The sequence below is a fragment of the Malania oleifera genome, chromosome 4 (genome assembly GCF_029873635.1).
Source record: "Malania oleifera isolate guangnan ecotype guangnan chromosome 4, ASM2987363v1, whole genome shotgun sequence".
NCBI classification, from domain to species: domain Eukaryota; kingdom Viridiplantae; phylum Streptophyta; class Magnoliopsida; order Santalales; family Ximeniaceae; genus Malania; species Malania oleifera.
In genome coordinates, this window is record NC_080420.1 from 13,280,569 (window position 1) to 13,290,382 (window position 9,814).

The 9,814-nt window shown below is 36.6% G+C and overlaps 1 pseudogene; it reads right to left on the reverse strand.

Annotated features, from left to right (window-relative positions):
- Positions 1 to 2,121: 2,121 nt before the first annotated feature.
- Positions 2,122 to 6,498, reverse strand: LOC131153692 (G-type lectin S-receptor-like serine/threonine-protein kinase At1g11410; annotated as a pseudogene).
- Positions 6,499 to 9,814: the final 3,316 nt, after the last annotated feature.

Consider the following 9,814-nt stretch of genomic DNA (forward strand, 5'->3'; position numbering starts at 1 on the left):
GTCACCTTTAGTATACCCATTTTCTATCAAGTATTGTCATGTTTGTCTCAATGCTTCTATTCATGTGACTCAAGATTGTTCACCCTTACGAGACAAACATAACATGGACAAATTTGTTTTTCTCCATAATTATCAATATTCAATTTATAATCTTGTGATTGAGAGTATTTAAATTTAAGTACTAAAAGAAATAAGTCCCATGTTCTACTTTACTAAGTTATCTTCTCAACTTAGATTTTATGCTTATATTCATATAATAGAAATAACATTAGTATAACACAAAATTAACTTTCAAGTGTGCAACTCAATAGAAATATGTGAACTCAGTGTTTAGTTTTAAATATAGACATTATTTTTTTCATTATTGATATTACTACCATACAAATTGTGTAATATGTATGATTATGAAATCTTGCGAATTTGTTATATCATATAATTATTTTTCCTGACTATACTGAGCGTCAACTTTCCATTTGTATACTATTTTTTTTTTTTATGACTCTTAATTTGTAGGGTTCACAACTGTCACAACATTAGCACGATGTCATGCATGCATGCACTACAGTCGTCGGATGTAACTTTTTGATTATTTTTTTATAATTTTTTTTATTATTTAAAAAAATAAAATTTTTGTATTCTAATTTGAATTTGTACTAGTATTTGTATTTTAATTTTGAATATTTTGAAATTTTTTTATTATCTGAACAGATGTTATTTCTTTATTTTAATTGAATTTGTATTTAATTCGAAATTTTGAATGATTTATGAATTTTGTAGTAATTATGGTTTCAAGTTATGTATGTGAAAATGCAATTACAGATTTTTACAGGAATTGATGATTAAAAAAAAATAGTATTAAAAGTTTTTTTAATTTTTTTAATTATTAGTGAAGGATTCAAATTCGTCACTAATAGTAGGGTATTAGTGACGAATTACAAATTCATCACTAATAATAAGTATTAGTAAATGATTAAAATTCATCACTAATAGTGGAGTATTAGTGACGATTTTTAGATTCGTCACTAATAATAAAGTATTAGTGAATGATTCAATTCCTTCACTAATACTGTACTATTAGTGACGAATTCGAATCCTTCATTAATACTTTATTATTAGTGATGAATTTATAATTCGTAACTAATACTATATTATTAGTGATAAATTTGAATCATTCACTAATACCCTACTATTAGTGACGAATTTGAGCTAAACCGATGTAGAATTTATAGTGACGATATTAGAGTTTTGGTGATGGTAATAATCTGTTACAAATACTCCATTATTAGTGACGAGTTTAGAATTTGTCACTAATAGTTAGTAGTAACGGTAGATATAACAACTATTTTAAAACTGTCACTAATACTCATAAATTTATCACTAATAATATTAATGACAAATTTATAAGTATTAGTGACGGATTTGATCCTTCACTAATACCCTGATTTTTTGTAGTGCTTTTTGGCAACTCTTTACAGCTATTGAGTTAGGTAGAAGGTGTTGGTTGAAGATGAAAAAGAGGGTGAGGTAGGGGTTGTTGGAATAGTGAGATGATGGAGGAGCAAGATTTAGCTCTCTCCTTTCCTCTCATGTCTAAATGTGTCCCTTTTTCCTAGCATGTTGAGAGTTTATACAATCTAGGGGAACGAGATAAGGACATAGGAAGGTGGGGTTTAACCAAAGGGCAATAATGTGGTGGGGTTATACCATAACCGGAAGCTTTAGGTTTCAAGGGGGTGGTGAAATTACATAGGCAGTGAACAAAATTTAGTTCAATGTTTATTTCAAATTGATACTCAACCAATTTTACCACAACCAAATAGACTTAGAAAATAAAAAATAAATACATAGCAAATGAGTAAGCATATGTGTCATGTATACTTTCTTTAGAATATTGACTTGATTGAAAAACGACATGGGAAATGACATACATATATTCTTTTGGATAAAATCAATCTGCCTATTGTGGACCATAGCTATCTTTTGAGTAATGTATTATCAATCATAAATATATTTTTAAAAACATAAAAAAAAATTGGTACTAGAACATATAATTTTGGGGTACAAACTAACCATAATCATAATTTCTTCGATATAAGTAACTTTTAGATAGGCATGGATATTCTATCGGGCACCAATCATTGTAATTGTTATCTCATTTTTGGAACATGTACTCGATGTGGGTCCCATAGGATTTGAGTTTGGGTCCTTCTTGGTTTGTTTGACAACAAATGCTGGTTGTTTTGGAGAGGGAAGAGCTACTTCATTGCTTAACATGAAAACAATTGTTGACATGGTTGGCCTGTCCACAGCATTACCTTGAACACATAAGAGCCCAACTTGGATACACCTCAAAACTTCAAGCTCTTGCCAAGAATTGCCTATTGAAAAATCAACTATCTCTAAAGCTCTGTCTTCACTCCACACAAGTCCCATGTCTAAAACGTTACAACATTTCTTTAAAAAAATGTAAAGAAAACTTTAGCAATATGGAATGCTAAAATGTACATCGATGATGCACTCACATGTTTTATTAAACTTGAGAGTGGATCATCATTGTAAGAAGTAAGATTCTTCTTACCACTAATGATCTCTAATAGTAAAACTCCAAAGCTAAAGACATCTGATTTCATTGAGAAGAGACCATCTAGTGCATATTCGGGCGACATATAACCACTGCCCATTACGATAGAATTCAAATTAAAATGCTTTTCAAAGATTCATCATTTAATTTAATATACTTTGTTATATTCAATGTGTAAACGGAATAGGTTGATAAAACTTACAATGTCCCGACTACCCTATTTGTATTTGCTTGAGTTTGGTTTCGTCCAAATATTCTCGCCAACCCAAAATCTGAAATTTTGGGGTTTATCTCTCCATCAAGAAGTATATTACTAGCTTTCAAATCCCTATGAATAATTCTTAACCTTGAGTCTCGATGAAGGTAAAGAATGCCCCGAGCAATTCCAATGATAATTTCGTAGCGCTTTTTCCAATCTAATAGTGCCTTCCTAGTATGATCTGTCATGAAATTGAACACTTACATATCAATTGGAGTTTCTTTATAAGAGAGGAACAACAAATGTTAAAGGAGTCATACCGAAAATGAAAGAGTCCAAGCTTTTATTAGGCATATATTCGTAGATTAGCATTGTATCTTCCCCATCAATGCAACAACCTAAAACTTTAACCAAATTTTTATGTTGAAGTCTAGAAATCAACAAGACTTCATTTTTGAATTCTTCAACCCCTTGGCCTGAGCATTTCGAGAGCCTTTTCACAGCTATTTTTTGTCCATTGGATAGGTGACCCTACAAAGGCAAGTTAAACTTCCATAAATGTATAAATATTGGCAAAAAGTTTAATCTTTGTAGCTATTTTTTTTCGATTCATATATCATGATGCTTTTACTTAATTGCAATAACATATTCTTTACATAGTAATCTTGATAACTAAAATCCACTTTCTCAACAAAATAGAAGGGAGATGGATACAACAATATTGCAATCCAAATGAAAAAAAAAAAAAAAAGCATTTACCATGTAAACTTCACCAAAACCACCTTCCCCAAGTTTGTCTGAGAAGTTGTTTGTTGTAGATTTTATATCCTTTAAATTAAAAAATGGCAAATCGACATTCCTTTCTCCCACATCATGTCCTTCTTCTTCCAGATAGTCCTTGTGTGTTGTGGCCAAGTTGAGCAATAATATTTTTCTGTGACTCTTCTTTCCCCAATGACCTAGTTAAGAGAAACAAATCCAAAAAGACATAATATCAACCATTACTCTAATATAAAATTTTTGTTGTTTCTATTTTTTGATCCAAAGTGGAAGTGTAGATAATCACTTTGTTAACAAGGGATTTACCCCAAACAAGAACACAAAATTAAAAAGAAATGAAGAAAGAAAGAAAGAAAGAAAGAAAGAAAGAAAGAAAGTTCCCTCCTCAACCTGCAAATCAACAAAGTTTAGTTTAACCAACTTTGCAGAATATTAAAAAAAAAAAGGAAAAAAAATATAAAACCTCCAAAAGATACCCAAGATAAGAAACATTATTATAATATTTGATGCTATTAATATTTCATATCCTGTTTGTGTTGAAAATTTTTATATGTATGTGTGGGTGATCTTTCATGATCACATAGTGTGAGCACCTATATATAAATAATTAATTAATATTAAGCTATGCTTTAACTTATTAATGAATATATAATGGTGAATTGACCAAAGTCAATTGTCTTATTTATTGGTATGTAAGACACAATGACTTAAGTAATGCATCATTAAGGAATTCATCATATTTAATCAATGTAAATTCATCTTAGAGGAGGGGAAAGGTCACATGCATGTATTTATGATTCTTTGATTGATTCAGTCACTTATGGATTTCTATATAAAGGGTTCTTGGTCCCTCTCAACACTCAATAATCAAGTTTGGTAGAATCCCCATCACTAAACCAAACATAAAATGGTGTAAGAGGGGAGAAGATCAAGTAGTTTTCTGCGTAATAGAGATTTGATCAGTAAGAATATAATGAAAGAAGATCTAATTGCATCGAAATAGGGTTGTCTCGATAGAAATATGGTAAGATATATTTGAATTATTTTCCTTATCTTTACATGATCATGGTTCATAAAATAAGTTAAAGATCTTTTTTATATACATTTTCTAACACTTCATATATGGTTCAATCATAAAAATTAATATAAATTAACTATGCTAGTTATATGTATTAAACAATAAAAAAGTGTTTTGCAAAACAAAATCTATTGTAAACAGATACCTCTAATCTTTGGATGCCTCTTGTACAAGTAAAAGATAACCAAGAGAAGCCCTAACAAAACAATAAACCCAGTCACAATCACCAATGTCCTCTTAGTACCCTTAAAGTCATTGGAGCTTTTTCTTGTATTTGCTGTTACAAATAAAAAATGTCAATCAATAACAAATCATAATTAAAAAGCCATCTTATTTTTGTAATAAAAATCATAAAATTTTGTAAAGTAAATAGTAAGTCCAACAATACTACCCTAACCAATTCAATTGAGTCGACTCGAATGTACAAATCTTGACCATCACTTGCATACAACTTGGTGTCAACCAAATCGCCATCCACGTGAGGCACCCCCTCTCTCTACCCCTGATATCTGCACTTGTGTACGCTACGCACGTGCAATTTCTCAAGCGCCTCCTCCTCACACGCTTCTACGTTCAAATTCATGTTCACATGTGCCACTGATGTGTCAGGCACCTTCACCCGTTCAAACTTCACGAATCCCTCTCCGTTCCCACATCGAGTTAGCCCGCTTCCTCTTGCAACCCTTCGAACCATCCCTCAAGTACCAGTCCTGCAGTGACTTGGGCTCAAACCCGGGAAGGCACTTGCATTCATCAAACAAAATTCTATTCGGGTCACAATAACTGTACGCACCGCACCGTCCGTAGTTGTCACATTGATCAATTGGCGCAGAATAAAACTCGACCCATCTCCGGTCGGTCTCATGCCACTTAAACCGTCGGATGTACCCAGATTCATCCAATACCATTCTCAATAAGATGGATGGGTTTAGGATGCCGTCCATGGCATATATTTCGTCACGATCCTCAACAATAGTAACGTTCAGGAAGATTTGTTTGTCCATCTCCGGTACGCCGCTAAATCTGACTCCATTCCACGGCCCGGCCCGCCACAACCGGGTAGAACCCTTGCACAGGAAGAACTGGGGTTTTCCTGTGGGATCTATTCTGAAGGTGTAAGACCCTAATCCCGGGTCATCTGGGGACCTCCAGGACGTCAAGAACCGGTTAAGACCGGTTTTCCCGTCCAGCCCCAATTTCATGAGTGGCATCATGGTTTGCGTGGGATAATCGAAGCCCTGCCATACAGTTTCTTGAGTCGATTGTCGAATCAGAACCAAGTTTCCCGTGTCTAAGAGTTGGGCTACCACAGAATCGGAGTTATTAGTTAACGGCGCCGAGATATTCGTAGACCAAACTGGGGTGCTGCTGGCGTTGCCCTGGATGATGAGGTTTCCGGCGCCGTTGATGGAGAGGACGCCGGAGGTGTCGTCGAGAGGATCGTCTCTGTTTGCGACCCACACTACGGTTTGTTCGGAGATCTTGTTGTACCACACTCCGACGTACCGGCGGCGAGAATTACCGGGGCTGAAGAACCCCAGAGGAAACATTTCTCCTTGGGAGACTAAAACGCCGCCGTCCGCCACGGGATGTGCGGAAGTGATGGTGCTGATTGAAGAGCAAAACGGGCGTTGGATGCACAGAAGCAGTGGATACAGAAACCCATTTGGAAGATTCATGGTTTATCCGTGGCGAATTTGGGGTGAGCGATGCTTTTAGTAATTTATACTTAGCTGGGGAGAAAACACCCGAGAGGGGGAGAGAATTGGAGGAGGAGATTGGTCGGCACTGACAGTCAATGAAAACCAGAAAATGTGAATTAAGTCAAACAGTTTAGCTTAAGGGGGAAACTGTGTGGTGCTAGAAATCCCTTGCATATCTTTCACCTGAGCAGCAGCTCATGCAAAACTATGCATTGACTTGAGATTTATTCATGGGGCTCTCTATGTATATAAATAGAGAGAGAGAGAGAGAGAGAGAGAGAGAGAGAGAGAGAGAGAGAGAGAGAGAGAGAGAGCCCCATGAATAAATCGATATATGTATATAATGTGAAGTATATTCGTTAATAAATTATAAGGGTGATGTGTATTGGTTACGGGCAATTGAACATGATTTTCATTTTTTGAAACTTTTTGAAATTTGATGAGGAAATGAATGGAAAACCCTATGAAGGAACAAGTGGCATTTGCTATACACGGGCGTGAACTGAAGCATGGCGTGAGCGTGAACTAAGGAAAGGGGAAAAGGGGGTTGACGCTGGGGCGAAGCAGTTCGCAGTATGCCGGTGACGGCGACGGTCAGTTGACAATCGGCATCCTCAACCACCGAACATTGTGATTTCCCGTACATATTCATCCTCTTCGGCCAGCCTTGTTAGCTCCGCTGAAGTAGGAGCTTTGCGAGCCCACCGCCACTGCCTACAGTCAAAGCCGCCGACCCCTACTGCACAGCTGCGCAACCTCCATCGCCGGACGTTGCTTCGTTGGAAGGCTTGAACTTCTTTAAGCCGCGAAGTAGAATTTCCTCTAGGACGCAATGGCATCCTTGCTAGTCGGGGAGCAGTTTTCGCCTCCGACGTTGGCAGTCGGCTCCAGTGTTTGCAGTAAGGAGGGTTGGGGAAAAACGAAGTGGTGATGGCGAATCTGCGTGAGCGACATATGGTGATGGGAGACGTAGGTCTACGAGACTGTAGGTTTGGTTTTTTATTTTTTATTTTTTATTTTTATTTACTTTTTGGTGGTCAATATGGAAAACAGGTAATGTTTAGACATGATTGAGCCATCTTCGGTAGCTGTTACTGGAGGGTTGAGGGGAGGTGTCAATGCTAGTATACAGGAGACAGGGAGTGGTTCGGGGGATGTTAAGGTTCAAAAGGGGGAAGGTTTCGCTGGGAGGAATCGTTTGCGAAAGCCTTGAAGAGGCTAATTCAATCATCAAAATTCAAAATCCCATTGAGGAAACCATAACTAATTAATGGGGAATTAGGTTTTGTTTTCTCGGATGTGGAGATGGAAAAGGTTGTGAAGGATCTAAAGTTTGCATTGGTGCTTAAATTTCTTTCTGCAATACCGTCTATCGATGTCCTTTGGAGGCATATTATCCAATCCTGGGACCTCTCTGAAGTGCTCATGATAAGTTTTATGGATAACTACCATTTTATGTTGCATTTGGTTAACGAAAAGGACTACGTTCATGCATGAGCACGAGAAAGAAGATGGGTGGCAGGGTGTCAATTTCGGCTTTTTAACTGGTGAGTGAATTTTGATGTCAACAAGGAGCCATCAATCGTACCTCAGTGGATTTTCTTACCAGGTCTGCCTTTACATTTATATAGAATGGACTATTTACAGAATTTGACTACTAGATTTGGTAGATTCTTGGGAATGGATAATGCCACGTTATATAGAACACGAGCCACAAGTGCGAGATTATGTGTTGAAATGGATTTGCAAAAGGATCCTCTGGAGGGTTTTCCGTTGGTGGTAGGACGAAAACAAAATTGGCAAAGGGTAATATATAAGAAGAGGGGTTTCTATTGTAACAAATGTTGTAGGCAAGGTCACACTAAAGTAGTATGCCGATTTGGAGGTAAGCCTAAGGATAAAAGGAAGATAGGTATGAGGAAGGAGGTAGATGGGATGGTTTGGAGAGAAGTTGGTAGAAAATAGAATATGATAGTTAAAGAGGAAAGTCCTGTTTTGAAGAGTCAGGAACAACGGGTGGAGGAGAAGAAGAATGGAAACGTGAATGGTCCGTTGAAGGTGAATGAGAAAAATAAAGAAATTGTGAATGAGGCTAATAATATGGGTACTAAAAAAGTGGAGGAAGTTAATTTGGTAGAGAAGAATAGTGGAGAGAAAGCCAATCGTTGTAAAGACCAGACATCAGGGGTGGTAGGGGTGCAGGTAGAACTGGGAGATTGTTCTAGGTCTGTTCAGGAAATCGGAGTTGTTTATGAAGGGGAGAGGGAAAATTTGAAAAGGATAAGGATGGAGAGTTGATTTTAGTGGAGGAGGTGGATGAGAGAGAAGGGGAAGTGGAGGGTGGAGTGTGGAGTGTGAAGGGATAATTATGAGGTGTTATCTGAGGGAGATTTGGAGGTTTGCATTGATAATCAAAAAGAATATTATTTTGATCTAGGTAATGTGACAGTGGGTGAATTGGAAGGAAGAAATAAAGATGATGGACAAGTGAGAAAGTCTAAGAGGTCTAAGGCAATACCTCAAAAGTTGAACCTATGATTGACAAAATTATGTTTTGGAATATAAGAGGGTTGGCACATCGAAGAGAAGATTGAAACAAATTGTGAAGGATCAGAAAGTTTCGATTTTGGCAGTCTCAGAACCTTTTCAAGATATAGAAAAGATACGAAAGGTGGGCGATGTATTTGAAATTTACTAACTTTTGCTCTAATATAGAGGAAGGTGGGAAGATTTAGTTGTTCTGAAAAGATGATGTTCAAGTGGATTGGGTGGGTACCTTAAATCAATGTGTGATAGTTTTGTTAATAGATGATAGAGGCTCCCTGCTTCTTACTTTTGTATATGCTAAATGTTATTATATTGAGAGAAGAGATTTATGCGAACAACTTCAGGGGATGTCGAGTGTTGATGTGGCTTGGGTTGTTATGGGAGATTTTAATGTAATTCGGTCATATGAGGAAAGGGTGGGAGGTAGACCTCGCTTTGGTTCGTCTATAGCTGAATTCAATGGTTGTATTAATAGTTGTGGGTTATTAGACCTTAAATTTGAAGGAAGTCAATTTTCATGGTGTAACGACCAACAAGGTTTGAGAAGAAGTTGGGCAAAACTGGATAGGGTGCTGATTAATAATGTTTTCTTCCTGTAAAATATGGTGAAGCTAAGACTTCTTTGTTGAAAAGAAATACTTCAGATCATTCTCCTATCTTATTACAGCTATGTGCGAGTATAGAGAGGTATGGGCTTGTGCCTTTTAGGTTTCAGAACATGTGGACGTCACATGGGAATTTTTTGGAAATGGTTGAATCATCTTGGAGAGAACACATTGTGGCAGATTCAGGATTGTGTAAATTGACGGGTAAATTAAAAAGGCTAAAACAAAGGCTTAGGGTGTGGAATAAACATACTTTCGGTCGTGTTGGAAGTTTTATTCGAGAATTGGAGAAAAGGGTGAAAAAATATGAGAATTTACTGT